The sequence below is a fragment of the Aotus nancymaae genome, unplaced genomic scaffold (assembly GCF_030222135.1).
Source record: "Aotus nancymaae isolate 86718 unplaced genomic scaffold, 86718_ANA_hifiasm-v0.15.2.pri h1tg000040l, whole genome shotgun sequence".
Taxonomy (NCBI): Eukaryota; Metazoa; Chordata; class Mammalia; order Primates; family Aotidae; genus Aotus; species Aotus nancymaae.
In genome coordinates this window covers 47,997,528-48,015,867 of record NW_026988454.1, presented here as the reverse complement: position 1 = coordinate 48,015,867, position 18,340 = coordinate 47,997,528, and the positions used below count along the sequence as shown (strand labels likewise).

Genomic DNA, 18,340 nt, shown 5'->3' with positions numbered 1-18,340 from the left:
TTTGGATAAAAGTTGAAAGCTATCTTTTAAATTAAAACTAAACTTTAGGTAGAGAAAGAATTTCAAGATTCAGACCCAGTTTTAAACATTCTTTTAAAAATATATGTTTAGTCCTCTTCTTCCTCCTCTCCATCCATCAAATATTGTCAACAGATCCTGTGCCAGATACTATGTTTAGAAAAGAGTATAGGCGAAAGTACATTGAATTGGCAGCAAAATGACTTCAGTCTGAGTTTCACATCCTTTGTTTTCCCTCTACTCTCCCTTTCCTGCCCATTTTCTTCACTCACTCTGTCTCTTTATTGAACCAATTCTTCATCTTCCAGGACCACCTCAAGCTCTTTCTCCTCCAGTGAAGTAATCAATGATGACTCCAGCCCTTAGCAGTCTCTCCTTATTACACTTCTAAAACCTCTCATTTTGCACTTAACAGGAGCTCCTCTGAGTGATTAGTAACGATTTATTGTGTGCTTGAGTTTGCTCCATCCATCCACCCATGCATCCACAAATACATATTGAAGCACAATTATGTGCCAGATATCAAACTAGATGATAGATGTACAATGCAGTCATGGTATCTACCCATGTGGATCTTAAATTCTAACTTTTAGTCTCCTGAATTAGAATATTGCTCTGTGAAAATAGGGGCTGTGTCTCATTACTGAATCATAGAATTTGGAATCAAGATAAACAAGAAATGTCATTTTCTTCATCTCTATGTACCCAATTTCTATTTCAAGCCTTATTCTGCCAGGGTGGCAGAAACTAAATGTCAGTGAATTAAGAGATTTGTCTTTCTCCTCCTTCTTCCATTCTCTGGGGTTTTGTCAAAGTTCCAAAGAGTTGAACTAGAGCCAAAACTAGGGAGTAGGGTGGGAAAGGGGTGTACTTCAGGTCCCCTCTGTCATCTGGCTACATGGGCATCTGCTAAAATAGCCTTTTCCCCATCAGCTGCTTGGTCAGTTGACTTCATGCTGAGCTGGAAACATCTTTGTTTTTGGCCACATGATCCCAGAAAATCAGGTACCTTTCTTAGCTGCTTCTGCATCACTTCTGGATACAGAATGCTCATTCTGTGTCTTTTCTACTAACAAGAGAGATTTGAAACTACAGGCTGCCTATGACTCTGTCTACCTAGACACACCAGGCAGCCATTTTTTCTCTGCATCCTCCCTGGGATTCTATCTGGAACTTGGTGCACAGATCTCTCTTTCTCTCTCTCTTGCTTTTTGTCTGTCTCTTTCTCTGTCATCAACGCTACTGAAATATTATTGATAAGGAATAAACTGCATATATGTGTATTTTTCAACTTTTATTTTAGATTCGAGAGTACATGGACAGTTTTTTTACGTGGGTAGATTGTGTGTCACTGATCCATCACCCAGGTAGTGGGCATAGTACCCAAGAGGTATTTTTTCAACATTCTCCACCTCCTCCCACCTCCTCGAGTAGTCTCCAGAGTCTATTGTGCCCATCTTTATGTCCATGTGTACTCAGTGTTTAGCTCCCACTTATGAGTTAGAACATGCAGTGTTTGCTTTTCTGTTCCTGCATTAATTTGCTTAGGGTAATGCCCTCCAGCTGCATCGATGTTTCTGCAAAGGACATGATTTTCTCCTTTCTTATGGCTGCATAGTATTCCATGATATATATGTACCACATTTTCCTTATACAGCCCACCATTGATGGACATCTAGGTTGATTCCATGTCTTTACTTTTGTGAATAATTCTGTGATAAGCATACGAGTGCAAGTGTGTTTTGGTATAACAATTTATTTTCCTTTTGTTATATACATAATATTGAGATTGTTGGGTTGAATGGTAGTTCTTTTTAAGTTCTTTTAGACATCTCTAAACTGCTTTCCATAGTGGCTGAACTAATGTATGTTCCTGTAAACAGTGTATAAACATTGCCTTTTCTCTGCAATCTCACCAACATCTGTTACTTTCTGACTTTTTAGTGATAGTCACTCATACTCATTTGAGATGGTATCTCATTGTGTTTTGATTTGTATTTCTCTAGTGATTAGTGATGTTGATCAGTTTTTTCATGTTTATATTAGCCACATGTATGTCTTATTTTGAGAAATGTCTAATAAACTACATAAATTTAAAGGTGCAATTTGACATTTTCTGATGTATGTCTATACCCATGCAACCATCACTACAATAAAGAAAATGAACATATCTATCACCCACAAATGTTTTCTCATGTTCTTTGTATTGAGGGACAAAATATGTCCTCTTTTCCCTCTCTTCCTTTGGATCTCAGAAATCTCCTTTATTTGAACTAGGCTGAAAATCCTGTACGGGGCCCTCCTTCTGGGAAACCCCGTTTTTATCTCTCCTTGTTTTTCCTCTGACTATACCTCCTTGCTGAAGAGTAGGAAACCTCAAGGGGGTCATAAAAAGAGGAGGACATGCTCTTATTCATTATGTTTTCTCTCAAATCTGTGATGTATACTGTGAGAGCCTAGGTTATAGAAGCGCAGGAGTCAGAAAAGGACTATCTATTTTTTTCTTTCTGCTCTTGGATCATCTCTCTGAGGCAGTGACACACCATGTTTTAGCTGCTTGCTTGACTGATTGAAGCGTGGGTGATATGGCTTGACTTTCTGTCCCCACCCAAGTCTCATACTGAATTGTCATTTCAAATGTTGAGGGAGGAACCTGATGGGAGGTAATTGAATCATGTGGGCAGTTTCCCCTATGCTGTTCTCGTAATAGTGAGAGAGTTCTCATGAGAGCTGATAGTTTTTTTTTTTTTTTTTTTTTTGAGACGGAGTTTCACTCTTGTTACCCAGGCTGGAGTGCAATGGCACAATCTCAGCTCACCGCAACCTCCGCCTCCTGGGTTCAGGCAATTCTCCTGCCTCAGCCTCCTGAGTAGCTGGGATTACAGGCACGCGCCACCATGCCCAGCTAATTTTTGTATTTTTAGTAGAGACGAGGTTTCACTATGTTGACCAGGATGGTCTCGATCTCTTGACCTCATGATCCACCTGCCTTGGCCTCCCAAAGTGCTGGGATTACAGGCTTGAGCCACCACGCCCGGCCGAGCTGATAGTTTTAAAGTGTGACAAATACTTGTTCTCTCTTGCCTGCGACCATGTAAGACATGCCTTGCTTCCCCTTCACCCTCTGCCAAGATTCTAAGTTTCCTGAGGCCTCCCTGCCATGCAAAACTGTGAGTCAATTAAACCTCTTTCCTTTATAAATTAGTCTTGAGTAGTATCTTTATAGCAGTGTGAAAACAGACTAATACAGTGGGTAAGCTAGGGAGGATAAAGGGAGAAGAAGGGAAATATTGAGGAGAGGGAACATCAGTGAATGTTTCAAAAATGTTCTTACAACTTGTAGCCGTGAAAGGTGTTTTATTCTATCACACTTAAGAAACTGTACACAGTAGATAAACTATAAATGACTGTTCAGTGACTGGTCCCAATGACCTAGAGATCCATAGGAGCTCAGCTGTGTAGGTAGTATTGTGCCCAACAGACAGTGCCACTATCGAGGTGAGAAGAATAAACATGGGGAAAGAGGCAAATAGCTTTGAAAAATGTACAATTTATGTGTTTGAATTTAAGAAACTCGGTTGTCTCATCATTCTTTAAGGAGGATGATCAAATGCAGTAAAATAATTGGGTTGGATAGGAAGAACTCTTAGATACTCTTTTCTAAAATCAAACAATCCTATTATGTTAAGCCTAACTGGCAGGTTAGATTATATGATCCCTCAAATTGCTAATTTCTTTTGTTTTGCTATTATATTGAATGGATAAAGCATATGTACATTTTATATTGGTTGCAAGGAAATATGTTCACTCTTTCTAGAAAGTAGTTTGTAGTAAATATTTACTGTAGTAGTGGAGAGCTTACCACTTGAGAGGACTGGACAGAATTCTCTCTCTAGCAAAAGCAGCAGTAATATTTATCAAGTGCTTTCTATCTGCCAGGCTCTGTTTTAGTTTACATGTACTAACTTATTTTTGCCTTGCAATAATCCTGGGAGTTAGGCATTATTTCTTCTATTTTAGAGCTGAGGAAACTGAAACATAAAAAGATTAGCCCAGATTACAGAACTAGTCTAAGATCAGAGTAGAATTCAAACCAGATAGATTCAAGCTTTTAACCACTATGCCTAATGCATTATTATATCATTTAGTACTCCTAGGGCTGTACCACATGAATTATTATCCCCTGATTTACAGACGAGAAATAGAGCTTCAGAGAGGATAAGTAATATGCCTAAGAACATAAATCTAGTAATTTTGGTGGATTCAGGATTCTATATAGGGTATATCTGACTTTAAAAATTCATCCACTTAATTGTGAAGCTATAACATTAAGAGTGGTAAAATGTTAAAGCACTTTAACCTAGCAATTTAACTTTTCTAATTCTATACTGCAGGAATAATCAGAAATTTTGGTAAATTTGAATGTACAAAATATTACATACAAATTAAAATGTTTATTCTAACTGATAATGGTTAAATAAACCATGTACATTCATATAATATAGAATTATTGAAATATTTGTAGAACGTTTTTAATAATATGAAGAGTGTTCAGCTTATAAATTGGAAGAAAATCAGGATATAAAACTGAATGGTTATTTTGTTGCAAATGTTTTCAAAATTGAGCAGAGAAAAAATAATGAAAGAAAATACATCAAAATTTAATGAATAATGAAAATATTCGAATGGTTAGGTTATGGAAAATTTTAATTTTATTCAGAATTTTTCATATCATAAAAATTTGTCCTTATAATGTGAAGATCAGTGTTGAATTTTCCTTTTTATATTTGCTTTGGTATAAATTTCTCACAAAAATGCAGTTGTTGAGAACAAATTTTAAAAATATTTACCCTCAATACTCTCCTACTAAGTGTACCAAAATACAGCAAGTCATTTAAATTTGTCAGTACAGTATGTTTAGTAGTTAGATATAATTCTTCCTGTGAGGATCTCCTTGTGGAAGCAAATTAAATTTGGTATGTAACCTCTGCACTTTAATAACATTTGATCTACAGCTGACCAAATAGAAAGTGCAATCTCTTGTTTAGAGACAAAAGCTGACTTCTACCCTGTATCAATTGTACATATGAATTTACTTCACCAAGTCCTGCAGATGATGGGTCTTGCTTTAAACCCTAGTGATTGATGAAAGCAGACAAACAACTTTCAGATTTCCTGTGTGAGTTAGAAGTGTTGAAGCCCCTTGACCTGGATGCCCAGCCTGAGCCACAGAACCAATATGGGGGGAGACAGCCCAAATTCCCAAACCAACTGAATTGACAATTTCTGGTTACATGTTTACTTTCATTTAGTGATTTTGGGCAAGTCACTTGCTTTTGAGAGTTTAGCACAAACACAAGATTTGTTTGAAGAATACTACTATGAAAAACAATGTATTAGCAGAATTGGGCACTTTGAGGTTGGAGTTGGGAAGGAAATCTTTAGTACAAAGGCAAAGACATAGAATAATTACTTTCTGTCCTGAATTAGCCTAGAGAGAAATATTGCTAGAGGAATGGTCTGTGAGAAAGCAGATGAAGTGACTGAGAGTGGCAGGAGAGAGAGGGAGACCAGAGAAAGGCCCAGTGGTACCTCTGCTACCTGTATAATTATGACATTAAATTTCAGTGAATCTATAGCACATTTCCTAAAATTGAAACAAAGTTTTTGATGACTGTTTTCAGAAATGAATCATATGGCATCTGGGGAAGTGCCCCTAGGGGTTTTAAACAAATCCTCTATTAGTCCTGAGCAATAGGCTTAGTTATAAAACCGCATCTGGAGAATTACATTTCAAAAGACTCATCCTTTTACCTTTTATGTTACCAGGTGCTGAGCCAGGTGTTTTACATAAATTATCTCATTTGTTTTTTCTGACAATATAATAAGGTAAGTATTATAAATCCCATTTTATAGATGAGGGAACGAAGGCTCAAACAGTTCAATTAGTTTCTCAGTGTCACTTGACTCACACTGGGGTTTGACAGATGATCTGCTCCAATGTCCTCCAGCGTCCTGGCTGTCTCCCCATAACCCTCGCAGAAAGGCAGGCATAATATTTAAAGGTGCACAGAACATGACAGGCATGTGGCCATGAGCTCACAGAAGATAGTGATTTTATGGCCAGGAAACAGAGGACATGAAGTAGACTTATGCAGTAGAATCTATTTATAGTAATATTATACAACAAAGAGGTGAAAATACGTGATGGGAGTGTATGGGGATGAAGCTATCTGGAAATAATAACACAGAAGAATTTAGTAGGTTGGAAAGAAGTCCAGATTCTACCAGGTAAATAGGCAGATCTAGAAAACTTACAGACGTGGGTTAAGGACCTTATTACAGGCCTAATACCTTCTGATGGATGTAGTTTCAAGTGCATGCAGGTTTAAAATAATTTACCTTTGATTACTTGTAGATGGAAGGGAGTTTTAGGGAGGCAAAATGTATTTTATTTCCTCTTGGGAGTCTTGTGCACTGCATCAGTCAGTCTAAATTAAAATCATTTTATTGGCCTGTGTGTGTTGATAAAATTGCTGTTTAAAGCAAACAAGGCCTTCAATTTTTCAGAAGAGGAGGGAACTAGAGATGGAAAATCAGTAAGCTGTGACACCTGCACAGTATCCTTGTTTGAAATTCAGAAAGGGAATGAGCTACGTAAAAATTTGGTTTAAAAAATTGTTTTGAAAAGTGATGTGAGATGTTACTGCTGTAGTCTAAATGCACAGAACAGGAAATGTAATGAATGAACTAAATAATTTCTATATAGTCTAGTTTCCGGGAAGAAAAGAGACATTTAACTGGAATGTGCATAGTAAGGTGATCCAAACAGATGGGTATAGGAATGTAAGACAACGTAGACCAAATATGACTCCTGTTTGGAGCTCCAAACACTTGGCAGAGACAGACAGGAACATCAGGGAGCTCTGGGCTAGCACCATGTATAAATGGGAGAGTCAGTTACTTGCTACTCTTGATAAGGGAATACTGAGGTCCTTGGGCTGTTGATGAGAAGGGTTGAGGCTAAGCATACAGAGTTTAGATGCAGCCTATACCATCAACCTACCACCTAGAGAATACCTGCAGAATGGAATCTGGAAAGTACATTGTGATTAGCAGCTTGTGCCAGGTGGTCCAGGCCAACAGAGGTGTAACAGTCAGAAACCACTCCAGCTAGTTAAGAGAAAAGATTAATTACAGTAATTATAATCACTAAATTGATTATAGAATCAGTGGGAAAATAGAAGAAACAGAAAATGGAGCTTTCAGAGACCATGTTGAATTCATATCATGGAACCAGGTTATCAAAAGAGCTACCACCTTTCCTGTGATCAGTAAAGTTGTCATGATCGGGGAACAGCCATGATCTGGAAGACCAAGAGAAGCCATGGAGGTATAGCCTCATTCACAGTTCCACCTTTTAGTTATTGTACAAGTGTTGGGGGAACTTAATCATATCTGGAGTCCTAGCCCAAGAAATGTATACTCTGACTGCAGAAAAGTGCACCAAAAGGAAGTTGCTTGGGTCATGTGCTTGTTCACCACACCCAGCACAAGAAGCATCATGTGTTTGGAGGGACAGTGTCTGCTGTGGGCCAGATAGCTACTGGAGATGATGTTCCTCGTCTGTCACTCTTATTGTTTTATTTTTTCTTGATGGAAAATTCTCCACATAAAACATAGTCAAAAACCAAAAATAAGTAAATTTTATGTTTTACAATGTATTTAGCTAATGATTAATTATAATTTTCCTTATTTTTTTGGAAGAAAAGATTTTGATACTGTGTTACTTTTGGGGAGAATTACACAAAGTGTAGGGTCGAGCGTATATTTTTCCTTTTGAGGGATTAGACTTCTACTCCAAATGGTATACTCCTCCTGAATAATACTCTAGATGCTGATTGTCCAAAGAGAATGCGTTCTGACCCAGGTCATAGAAACAGAGCCACTCAGGAGCTGTGATTTTTTTTTTTTTTGAGACAGAGGCTCACTCCTGTTGCCCAGGCTGGCGTGTGGTGGTGCGATCTCAGCTCACTGCAACCTCTGCTTCTGGGTTCAGGTGATTCTGCTTCCTCAGCCTCCCAGGTAGCTGGGATTACAGGTGCCCACCATTATGCCTGGCCAGCATGATGTTTTGGTAAAGGAAGGGATGTTTTTGATGTAAGTAGTCAGTTTCTCATTTTGTATAGTTTCTACTACTTTTCTTCCTGGAAAATTCTTAGGTACTAGGGTTGCTAATGTTACTTGAACTATGCTTAAATGTGCAGAAAACCATTTATATTCTTTGTTTTGTTTTTCTGAACCCTTGCTCATGGGAGAAATCTTAAGTACTCCCTCATAGATTTTGAGGTTATTATCTACATTTTAAAAAATCATAATTTTATATCATTGCAAAAAATGTACTTTTGGTGTTATAATTATTAATATTTTAAAAGAAAACCGTTACATCACTCAAATATATCCAATAAAATCAAAAGTAGAAAAAAGGTATAAATTTAGAACAATTCTATGGAATTATCAAATGGTTTCAAATGATACTCAAAATTGCAGATTTATCAAATTTCTGTGCCCCTCTTCCTAGGCCCTTGCTGAGGTGTTGCTGGGTGGGTTATGTGTGTGTAGGAGGGAGAGGATTCACTCAACCTCCTGGCAGAGGGAGGAGTCACTTCCCAGAGGACCAGTTGGTGAGAGGGGGAGAGATAGCCCCACCCACTGCAGATATCTAACCTACCTCCCACTGGATAGTACAGTACCAACAGTGCCAGAGACAGGGAAGTCTGGACATGGCTGGCTGTTTCACATTCTTTGCACATTCAAAAGAGGAAGCTTTTTTTTTCCTCCTGTCGTATCCTTCTACCACAGAGCTCTATGCTTCATAGCTTAGCTGTCATAATGTTCTCTCTTCTGGTGGTCTTCAAATTCTGTTATTTGAATAACCTCAAAATGAATTTCAAAATCTGTAAACCTCATCATACATTTTAAAGTTATTGTCTAAAATTTATCATTCTAACTTAGTTACAAAGAATGTAATTTCTGGCATATGGTAAATATTGGTATTTTTAAAGAAACTGTTAACTTGCTTTTTAAAATGTGTCCAGTAGAATCAAAATATGATTGTGATTTGACCTTGCTGTTATCCAGTTATAAAATGTGAGCAAGTTCTTCCTTAACAATAATTTTACATTGTTTCTTTTTCTTCTAAAGTTTTCATTTTCATTCAGTTTCTCTCCTAAGATTCTACTCTACTCTTTAGGGTAAAAATGCCTAATGTCTATAGTAAAAAATTAATATTATTAATATGTATTATTATGGGCATATGCTTTTATGCATAACATATTTTATTTCTAGTCAAATATATAAATTGAAATTTATTTATTTTCTATAGCTTTAAGTCTCATTTCACTGTCTGTCTGGTTTTGGTATCGGTGTAAAACTGCCCTCATAGAATGAGTTGGGAAGTGATTCCTTCTATGCTATTTTTTGGAAGTAGACCATTAACTTTTAATACAATTATTGAAATGACTGGATATAAGTTTACTATCTTATTATTTCTTCTCTATCCCCTGTATTTTCTGTTTCTCAGCTATTTTCCCCACCCTACTTCTTTTCCTACCTTCTTTTGGATTAAATGAACATTGAATTTTTGGCTATACATTTTTGTATTATTTTTTCAGTGATTGCTTTAAAGATTACAATGTAAACACCTGATCTTTCATAGTCTAATGTGGCTAATATTATACCACTTTATGTTAAATGTAGAAAACTTGCAGCCATTTAGCTCTTTGACCTGTTTGTCCTTCATGGTAAAGTATCATATACAATCTCCATACACTGAAAATCCAGAATGCAGTGTTATAATTTTTGCTTTCAGCAGAACTTGAAAGGAAAAAATAATCTTTTAATTTATCCACCTATTTATCATTTGTATTGTTCTTTCTTTCTTTCTTTCAGAAGAAAGAAAGAAAGAAAAAAAGAATGAAGAAGAGGAAGAAAAAGGAAGAGAAAGAGAAAAAGAGAATGGGAGTATTGCTTTCTTGCCCAGGCTAGAATGCAGTTTAGTAATGGGTATTGAAAACCTCTTTTATACCAATAACTATACTTAATGATGTAGACAGGAAGGAATAAGGGAAGAAAATAACAAACAAGCAGCCAACCAATATTTCATTTAAACCTATGAAATGCTATGCGATTACTGAGGAGTGATTTACTTCCAATTATGTAGTCACTTTTGCAATAGGTGTGAGGTGGTAATGTATGTTTTGTGTATTTGAAGTGGAGAGTTCTATAAATGTTTATTAAGTTTACTTGTTCTGGGTCTGAGTTCAAGTCCTGGATGTCCTTGTTAATTTTCTGTCTCATTGATCTATAGAATCGTTAGCTCTTCTTGTTACATTGATCCTTTTGCCATTATGTAATGTCCTTCTTTGCCTCTTTTGCTCTTTGTTGCTTTAAAGTCTACTCTATCAGAGGCGAGAATTGCATCTCCTGCTTTTTGTTTATTTGTTTATTTTTACTCTCTGTTTGGTTGGTAAATCTTCCTCCTTCTCTTTGTTTTGAGTCTTTGTGTATCGTTGCATGTGAGATGGGTCTGGATGCAGCATACTGATGGGTTTTGGCTTTTTATCCATTAGAATATATATAAGTTTAATACTGGCATTTGATGCTAGCTGGCTGTTTTGCCCATTAGTTGGTGTAAATTTTTCATTGTGTTAATGCTCTTTATTTTTTGATATATTTTTGGAAAGGCTGATATTGGTTGTTCCTTTCTATGTATAATGCTTCTTTCAGAAGCTCTTGTAAAGCAGGCCTGGTGGTGGTGAAGTCTCTACGTACTTGTTTGTTCGCAAAAGATTTAACTTTTCCTTCGCTTATAAAGCTTAGTTTGGCTGGATATGAAATTCTGGGTTGAAAGTTCTTTTCTTTAAGGATGTTAAATATTGGTCCCCACTCTTTTCTGGCTTGTAGGGTTTCTGCTGAGAGATCTGCTGTAAGTCTGATAGGTTTCCCTTTATGGGTAACCTGACCTTTCTCTCTGGCTGCCCTTAGTATTTTCTCCTTCATTTCAACCCTAATAAATCTGGCAATTATGTGCCTTGGGGTTGGTCTTCTTGAAGAATATCTTTGTGGTGTTCTCTGTATTACCTGGAGTTGAATATTACCCTGCCTTGCTAGGTTGGGAAAATTTTCCTGAATGATATCCTGAAGAGTATTTTCCAACTTGGATTCATTCTCTTCGTCACATTCAGGTACACCTATCAAACGTAAATTAGGTCTTTTCACATAGTCCCATATTTCCTGGAGACTTTGCTCATTCCTTTTTATCCTTTTTTCTCCAATCTTGTCTTCTCGTTTCATTTCATTGAGCTGGTCCTCGACTTCTGATATCCTTTCTTCTGCTTGATCAATTCGACTGTTTAAACTTGTGCATACTTCGCGAACTTCTCCTGTTGTGTTTTTCAGCTCCATCAATTCACTTATATTCCTCTCTAAATTGTCCATTCTCATTAACATTTCGTCAAACCTTTTTTCAAGGTTCTTAGTTTCTTTGCATTGGGTTAGAACAAGTTCTTTTAATTCACAGAAGTTTCTTATCACCCACCTTTTGAAACCTGCTTCTGTTATTGGAACACACTCATTCTCCATTAAGCCTTGTTCCGTTACTGATGAGGAATTGAGATCCCCTGTAGAGGGAGAGGCATTCTGATTTTGAGTATTCTCTGCCTTTTTACGCTGGTTTCTTCCCTTTATTATGTATTTATCCCTCTGTCATCTTTGTAACTACCGACTTTCTAACTAGGTCTCTGAGCGGACGTCCAACTTGTTGATTCCCAGCGCCAGAATCTGAGCAATCCACTGCGCCGGCCAAAGCAGCGGTGTTAAGATTGATGGTGTTTTTCTGCCCAGGAATCTCCGGACTCTGCACCAAGAACTGCCACGCTAAGGTGCAAAACTGCTGCACCGGCCACAAGAGTCACTCTGGCGACCCATGGGGCTCCTCCACTGGGAATCTCTTGGTCTGTGAACAACAAATATTCGTCTGAAAGTGTGGCATCCTCTCGTTCTCTGCGCTTTCACTGGGAGTTATGAGCCTGAGCTACTAGTGATCAGCCATCTTGGATCTCTCTCTGTTCTTTATTTCTAAAGAGTCCAATAATCTTGTGGCATTATTCCCCTTCAATTTGAAGAATCTTATTCTATCATTTCTTGTGGATAGTATCTGCTGTGGATAGATTTTATTAGTTTTTTTTTTCATTTGAGAATGTCATCCTTTCTCCATTTTTGATGGACATTTTTGTGAATATAGAATTCTGGGTTGGCTTTTATTCAGCAGTTTAAAGATGCTTTCCCACTGTATTCTGACCCCTAATTGTTTCTGATGAGAAACCCAGGGTAATTAGAATTATCGTTCCACTGTATGTCATAGTTTTTTTCTCTAGCTACTTTCAAGATTTTTGCTTTATAATTGGTGTTCAAAATTTAGATTATAATGAATCCAGGAATGATTTTTATTTCTGAGGTTATCTTGTTTGGGAGTAGTTAAGAACTGTGAAGGGTCTGAGATTTTACTCTGCCTGCAAGCTAACAATTTCATAAATGCTGGCAGAAGATACAATACTCCTGGGCAAGAGACAAAGGACTTTATTATTCATGGCACTACAGGCAACATGAGCTTCCTCTACTCATTGGTTTACCTGCCTCCAAAGTTGCATAGTGTGATATGGAGTAGTCCCAGAAAATGCTGTATGTATAGTAGATGTGAATTATAGCTGAGGAAAGCCCAAAATTTTAGAGGGTACTGATAACAGACATACCCAACTTTTGCCTGGAAAAAAGACATTATCTTTTATTGTAATGGTCATGAAACAAATCTACCCTGTGCCTTAGAGGGAGATACTGTCTCTGTTATTCAAGGTTATTTGCTATATAGACATGCTTGAACCTATAATCTGAAATAAAAGCTGAAATAAAATGTGCATAAATGCTATAGAGAATTGTTTTCCAATAAGGACATGTTGGACCTTTTGACTCTGTTAACATATGTCTTTTACCAATACTTAACTAAATTGTTGTCCATGATTTTTTTTTTTTAATAGTCTACCAAAATCTTTTTCTCCTCTCCTTTTGGGATTCCAATGTCTTGTATGGAGACTTTCTGCTGATGTCTCACAGGTCTCTAAGACCTGCTAATTAAAAACTATATTTTTATCTCTTTTCTTTAGATTAGATAATGATGGCAGCCACAGCTCCAGATGGCCTGCTGCTGCCATCATGCCAGCTGCGGCAGGGAAGCACCACCAGGGTTGCAGGCTTCATGGAGCTGGAAGGGAAAAGCAGCATCCTCGCCTCTTCCCAAATGGGGTAGGAGATCCCCAGGTGCCACAGAAGCTGCCCAAATTGTGGTTACAAACCTGAGCCTTCCACTGCATGGGGCAGGAAGGAGTCCTGCCCCCCAGGGTATAGCTGCAGACTCCCAAACTGCTCTTGGGGGCTGGAGAAGGCACCCCTGCCTTTGAAGGCTTGAAAGTGCTGCTCCCACTGCCTAGCTTTTCCCTGCTGTCATCCCTGGCTCTGATTTCAGAGCAAAGTTGGGGCCAAGCCAGGGCACCATGAATGGCAGCAGGAGGCAGACAGATTCCTGGACAGAAGGGGGCAGGTCCCTGGTGAGGCCCCACCTTCAGGCCAGGGAGGGCCTGAAGGCTGGGGATTGGGTTACTAGTCCCACAAACCACAGGGGGAACTTGTAGTGCCTTTTCTAGTCTGCCCATGGCCACCCATGTACCAATCAGTGTGCACGTCTTCCCCACTGATGTCCATAAAAGCCTAGGGCTCAGTCAGAGCTGAGTGGACAACAAGAGGACCAGCAGCAGAGGGAAGCTACCCCCTCTAGGGCCTCCTCTCTGCTGAAGTCTTCAGAGACCTGCAGTGATGTCTGGACTACCAGCTGCAGAGAGGAGCAACCCACTCCAGTGCCTCCTCTCAGCTAGGAGCTGGGAAGACAATGGGATCACCTGCCTGCAGAGAGGAGCAACCCACTCCAAGGCCTCCTCTCTGCTGAGAGCTGCAGAGATGATGGGATGACCTGCTTGCAAAGAGGAGCTTCCCACTCCAGGGTCTCCTCTCTCTTAGGACACTTGTCTCTCTCGACACTTGTCGAGACACCCTGGCTATGGAAAGGAGCTACCCTCTGTGGGCCTCCTGTGAGCTATTCTATTGCTCAGTAAAGCTCTTCTTCATCTTGCTCACCTTCCACTTGTCTGCGTACTTCATTCTTCCCCATTGCAGGATAAGACCTCAGGATCTGCTGAATGGTGGAGCTAAAAGAGCTATAACACAAACAGGGCTGAAACATGTCCCTTGCTTGTCATATTGCAGGCAAAGAGAAGGAGAGAAGAGCTGTCGTTCCTTGGGAAGACCAGAGCTAGGGGTTTTTCAAGCCAGGACTGTGACTTCCTCTTTGGGGTCCTGTGGTACCTGGCATGTCCAAGCTTCCAGGCACTACTGTATTCCCCAGTGCCAGCAGGGGAAGCTGCTTGCAGTATGCCTGGTCCAGCTGTAGCCTCCCAGAGAGTTGGTGTCTGTGCCTATCTCTGGAGTACCTGCCCCACTGCCCCAGCCAGTGTGTCTCTGCAGTGGCTGGCACCCGCACCCACTCACACACCCCTCGCTGCTCCACACCTGACTCACCTTGGCAGCTGTAGGTATGGAATCTAGGCCGGTAGCATGAGCTGAGCACAATCTGCCAGGCCAAATGGGCAGAATGAGCCCAGTGGGCCCTAGCAAAGCTTGTGCTAAGGCGCCACTGGCTAGAGGTTTCCAGCCAGAAAAGTGACACCCCAAAGACCCTGTAACAATAACTTCTATTGATTCATCTTCAAATGCACTGATTTTTTCCTCTGTTATTTCCAATCTTCTGCCAAGTCCATCTGGTAATTTATAAAATTTCAGATATTGTTTTTTTTAGTTCCAAAATGTCCATTTGGTTATTTTTTGTAGTATGCACTCCTCTAAGAACTCTTATCCTTTCATTCTTTTAAAATGAATTATTCTTTAACTCACAGAGCATAGCTATTACAGCTGCTTTAAAGTCTTTGCCTGATAATTCCAACATCGAGTCATCTTGGCAATGGCATCTGTTTATTCTATCTTCCCTTGAGAACTGGTCAGACTTTCCTGGTTCTTGCCATGTTGAGTAATCTTGGCTTTTATCCTGGATGATGTGCATGTTATATTGTACAGTCTTTGGATCTGGTTATAATCCTCTGGAGCATGTTGATGTTTAGAAGGCAAACAACTTGCGTAGGTTAAGATCAAGTGTTCTGTCTGAACTTTTATGGCTGTAGTTTATATCTCAGTTCAGTTCTCAAAGCATTTTCAACACTAGTTTGAGTGCATTCCTCACATGAGTAAGTCAGATGCTAGTCTGAGCCATGGGCAGTGATTTAAATCTGTTTATTTCTCAAAGCCTTTACTATGCTGGTTTGGGTCTGTCCTACAGATGCATAGATGAGGAACAAGCCTGAGCCTTGTATAGATTTACAGATTTAGTGGATCGCCTTTTCTAGGTCTCAATGTCCTGGGATTCCCTTACACTCTCCAGCATGCAGGACCTACTTCCAGGCAGAAATATGGGGTTCCCCTAGAAGTTCTGTGGTTGCTGCCACTGCCAAACCACTCTATGACTGGAGCTCTCCCTGGAGACAATGTTGTGAGAAAGAACAACAGCAAAAGAAAATCATCCCCAGGCTTCTTTTGTCTCTGCCATCTGCCTGATTTGTTTACCTTTCAGAATCTTCAGTAGTTTTTTTCAGACCTCTCAGTTAATTGACAACAAAGTTCTCATTCTAGCTGACTAGAGGAATGAACTTTGGTGTTTATATCTGGTGCTGGTTCTAAAACAACTCCCACTCGTTAACTATTTTAATGCGAATAATATTTTTCTCTGTAAGGCTTATCCTGAGAAGAGTTTGTGGTTAGTTATAGAAGAAATGGTGATTATATCTCTGCTTTTCTTCTCTTTTCTGATTTCTTCTCTTATCTTATATTGTCTCATTTTTTCCTAAAACACACAATACCCTATGTTTGCTCCTGGCTTTCTAGTGCCTGTGATTAAAAATCTTACCTAGGTCAGTTCTCATCTGTTTCTTGGTATTTTCTCAACTCTGTTAAGAATCCCATTTTCTCAGTAATCTACTTGAGCTTAGTTATCAGGTGAAGCACATTTGATAACCTAATTCTCTTTAAGGTGCTGTTGTGTGATAATGGTTATCACGCCAGTCTATATTCCAATATTCCACTGGAATACTTTAAGGTATTTTTAGAAGATAACTTTGTATCAAATCTAAAGCCTCATCTCTGATAATAGAATTTTAAGTTTCAGTGTCAGATAATTATAGAGATACTTTCATATGGAGTAAATCAGTAGTAAAATTTTACCTATATATAAGGGCAATTGTGGTTGATTATTAAGACATGTATGATGATTTTTTAAAAACCATATTAGTAATAGAAATAAATATATGTTTTAGTAATGGTTTAGACTTTTAACTAATAATTTTTGGTAATTTAGTTATTATTTAGTAATTTTTAGAATTCAGCAATGAAATATAGAAAATCGCTCAGGAACAGCCGGGTTTATCTTTTTGTTATTACTCTCATGATAACCTTTAAGACATCATTAAATATTTTACTAAATGAAAAGAAAATGATAAATATAATGAACTGTAAACAACAGATAAAAGGCTTAAATATGTTTTAAAAAGTCTAAAAATGACAGATTTTTCTACCTTCTCCTCAAGTCACTCCAACCTACCTGAGTGAAATTTCTAGGATGTAAATCTAATGTTACAAGTTCTCTTTTTCATATTGCCTAGAAATAATGTATGAAAACATTGGGCAATAACATAGCATTGAGGCAAAATAATTGATAGTTGTTAAAATTTAGGTCAGACATCATCATCTGCTTTGTAGCATTTTCCCTGCCTCTGCCCAGAAGAATGAAGCCCTTCACTGTGTATGTATCAAGAAAACATTTATCGTATTGTGTTCTAACCACTTGTTTAATTGGCAGTCTCTTGCATTGGATTATAACTTCCTTGAAGTAAAAAACTCTGTCTTCCTCAATCTTTGTTTCTTTAGAGTAACAGTAAATCCTCATTTAATGTCTGTCCAAAAGGAGCATGAAAAGTAAAGAAGGAAGGATGGAAAGAAAGAAAAAGAAAGAAAGAAGAAAGAAAGAAGGAAGGAAAGAAGGAAGAACAGAAGGAAGGTCAATCATGAATAGCATCAGGGTTATTATGGTCCAATGGAGCCAGGCATGGGACAGCCAAATATCACTCAAAAGTACAGGTTGGAAATCAGAGCCCAGGGTCCTATCACATAGGTAAGAGGAAGCCAGTTGGTTTGTGTTTGCTCTGGGTTAGGAGGTAAAGGATTCATCCAATCAACAAGAGAGGCAAGGCAAGCAAGGAGACAATCCACCACGACATGCCATCACAACTAGGTTGAGGTCCAGGTGGTTAGAGTTCAAGGTGAGCCAGATACTTAGCACAGGAAACCATAAATGTGAAGAAACTCTGATTTCAAGGGTATATTCTGACACAGTGGTTGAGAAGAAGGTGCGATGGCTATCAGCATCCCTTCTTTGGTAACTTCTTTAAAAATAGTCTTAGAGATTTTATTTCACCCCTAGACTTGGGTTATTTGAAAGAGTCTCTCAGGAATCTGCTTAAAACAGCAAAGTATACATTAAATGTCCAATGTGAGCAGACAGCTATGCAAGATGCTAGGAGTGGTGCTAAGCAAAAGCTCAACAGACAAAGAATCAGCTTTAGGGAAAAATAATCTGAGAGGGGTGTGTGTGTGTGTGTGTGTGTGTGTGTGTGTGTGAATTCAACTAGGCTGAAATAATGTGGTTCAAGCTTGGCCTGGCAGAAATTTATGTTGTGAAAAAGTTTTAAATAACATTGGGAGAAAATGCAACAAAGACTTGAAAATCAATTAAGGTTTAGAGGTTAGGGGAGGTGAAGCATTTTTCCCTTGTGCTTTACACTGTTTTCTTTTATCCATAAAGACACTGGGTTAGATTCTACCATATGATAAATAGAAATTTATTAACCCCATTTGGGAAACAAGTCATTCAATCAATTCGGTTAAATAAATATTTTCAGATACCTTCATGTGTCCAATGTTGTGGCAAATGTGGAGGAGAAAAGAGAATTATTGGCATCATCTTGCTTTTGAAAATTTATTGGCAGAGGACAAATGAAGCAGTATGAAAAAACAAGAAGAAGGCTTATCACAAAGATCTTGAATGAATTTAATG

The 18,340-nt window shown here is 38.5% G+C and overlaps 1 protein-coding gene across 1 annotated transcript in view; it reads left to right on the top strand.

The window, feature by feature from the left end:
- LOC110567430 (uncharacterized) overlaps positions 1-18,340 on the top strand; it is a 380,448-nt gene that overhangs the window by 26,659 nt on the left and 335,449 nt on the right. The window contains exon 3 of the mRNA XM_064360748.1: positions 17,155-17,398. The gene's annotated coding sequence lies outside the window, so the exon portion shown is untranslated. The remainder of the gene's footprint in view (positions 1-17,154; positions 17,399-18,340) is intronic.